Source organism: Apium graveolens, chromosome 2 (assembly GCF_009905375.1).
Source record: "Apium graveolens cultivar Ventura chromosome 2, ASM990537v1, whole genome shotgun sequence".
Taxonomy (NCBI): Eukaryota; Viridiplantae; Streptophyta; class Magnoliopsida; order Apiales; family Apiaceae; genus Apium; species Apium graveolens.
The window spans coordinates 132,985,103-132,987,784 of record NC_133648.1 but is presented as its reverse complement, the minus strand read 5'-3'; positions in this window follow the sequence as shown (position 1 = coordinate 132,987,784).

Here is a 2,682-nt window from a genome sequence, read left to right as displayed (position 1 = left end):
CCGGGGGTGAGCCTCCTGGTCGGCCGTGAGGTGAACGTTCTGGAAAACTTTTTTTTTGCAGGAGGTTCTACTCAGCCCTAAGCCCCCCATGCGGAGGACATGGAGCCACCTCCATGGTGGTCCTGGTCGGCCGGGTCGCGGAGCCTCTCGAAATTTTTCTGTTATTGTTCTCGCGAACCTCTGCACTTGTTCTAGTGAATGTCTGCACTTGTTCTAGTGAACGTTCTGCTCTTCACGAAACTTATTTTCGTGGACGTTCTAGTCTTCATGAAACTTGTTCTCGTGGACATTCTATTATTCACGAAACTTGTTTCCGTGGACGTCTTAGTCTTCACAAAACTTGTTCTCGTGGACGTTCTAGTCTTCACAAAACTTGTTCTCATGGACATTCTAATCTTCACAAAAATTGTTTCCATGAAAGTTCTAGTCTTCACGAAATTTGTTCTCGTGAACGGTGGGTGCTAAATTTTCAAAAAATTCAAAACTTTCCCAGGAGGGTGGAGTTTCTGGCCGGCCAGAGGTCTCCATATGGAGGACTCAGCCCCTTCTGCTCTTGGTCGGTTGGGGGGTGAGCCTCCTGGTCGACCAGGAGGTGATCGTTCTGAAAAACCTTTTGTATTCGTTCTCGTGAAAGTTCGATACTTGTTTTGGTGAACGTTCTATACTTGTTCTCATGAATGTTCTGTACTTATTTTCGTGAACGTTCTACTTTTCATGAAACTTGTTCTCGTGTACATTCTACTCTTTACCAGGAGCATCCCTTAGCTCTAGTTCATAGTTTTCTTAGAACCTTCACTTGGGGGCCATTCCTATTGGTAGATGTTCTTTCAAGGATGTCCTAATCAGACCAACCCCTCTATGTGGAGGAGTCGGCTGCAAGGAGTCTTGGTCGGCCTGGAGATCAAGCCCTTGAGGCCCTGGTCGGAGGACATCCTTGTACAGAGCTTCTTGGCCCTTCGTGACCATGTTTTGTGGAAGTTCTTGAACTTCAATCTTCTCAATATCAAGTCGTGGCTATAGATGGCCATACGTGTTGGTTTAAGAGCTAATATTTTCTCTTACCATAATACTTTCACTAATTATTATGATTAGTGTAATTAGTCTTGGACTAAGACTGATACCTTAGTCTCTTTTCTCTCTTTTATGTTCGAGGAGTGCCTTATCGGGTGGGGGACTCATTCAAGGACCCTTTACACGGCCAAAGACCTCATTGGATGGCTACTGGGCCTCCTCTGGTCGTCTAAGGGGTCCATTCGTGACACCTCTGATCGGTCAGGGAGAAATATTTTCACTTTCTTGGAAAACATGCCTCGGTCATTGTAATAACCTGAATTTTTAAGACTTTGTAAGATGTTTGATGAATAGTAACCCTGACGATTGGGGAAAATGTTTTAGCTTACACTATGTTATGCATGGGAAATTTAGTTTCCGAGTCGATAATGTGATTATACGTACCAAATAAGTGTATGTAAACTCTATTAGTTTTCGAAGAAAATGAACTTTGAAAAAATGATCGTATCTATGAATCATCTGTTAGGTATGAATACAACACAGAGGGGGGGTGAATGTGTTTTGGCTTAAATGTTTGATTTTCGATCGACTTAGGCTTTAGCAGTTGGTAGCTGTTAATGATTTAGTAGAATGGATGTTAAACATAAATGGCTGTGCAAATATGTAAAATAAAGATCTTCAAAACTCACTTAATTTTACATTAAAAATCAAGCAGTGTTTTGCTACAAAATCTCTAAGTTCTTGTTTTAGAACTTAGCTTCTTTCTTGAGAGAGAACACCCAATTTTCTATTCTGATTGTTCTACTTAACTAGAGGACCAGTGTTAACTTTATAACTCAGTTAACTGCTGGTTTACGCGGTGGATAATAAACATGCTATTAGCTTTTCTAAACTGTCACTTGTCATTTCTATTTATAGAAAAGCAAATCTTCCATTTCTGGCTTAGCATATCTTTAGCATCCCGTGATTACTTTAATCTCCTCTATCGGTTAATCTTTGCCATTGATTTTGCACATCTCTCAAGCTGCTTTTTGTAGACTTGTCAATCCAGCTGTGTGAATTGTTTGTTGATTTGCAACCTTGGATATTGGACTGTTCTGCAATTCTGTACTTAGAGAAATTTCTTCACTTCGAGATCTCCAATTAAGCTGTAGAGAATTCGACATCTCGATAGGCATGTTGGCTTGTCGATATCTCTGAAACTTCATTGTTAACTTGACTTATCGACAACTCTGAGTTCTCTAGTGAATTTTGGTTTATCGATAACTCAGAGTTCTCTAATGGACTTTGGCTTATTGATAACTCAGAGTTATCTAATGAATGTATACTTGTCGATATCTCTGAGTTCTCGACAGACAATTCCTAAGTTCTCTACACCCGGTGGATATTGCTTATCCGTCGAGTAGTGAAGGCTTATCCGTCGAGTAGACATTGCTCATCCGTCGAGTAGATATTGCTCATCCGTCGGGTAGATGTTATTCATCCGTTGGTACTCTCTAGAGTTTAAATGACTTCTCGATAGGTCATTCTGGAGTTCTCGAATGATTTCTCTATAACACTAATTCTGTGACTTGGAGAGATCTTGACTTAGAATGTTTTACACCAAACAGATTTATTCAACTCCAAGCTTCTTCATAATTCTTCTGAGGCATGATCTTCTTGATCTTCTTC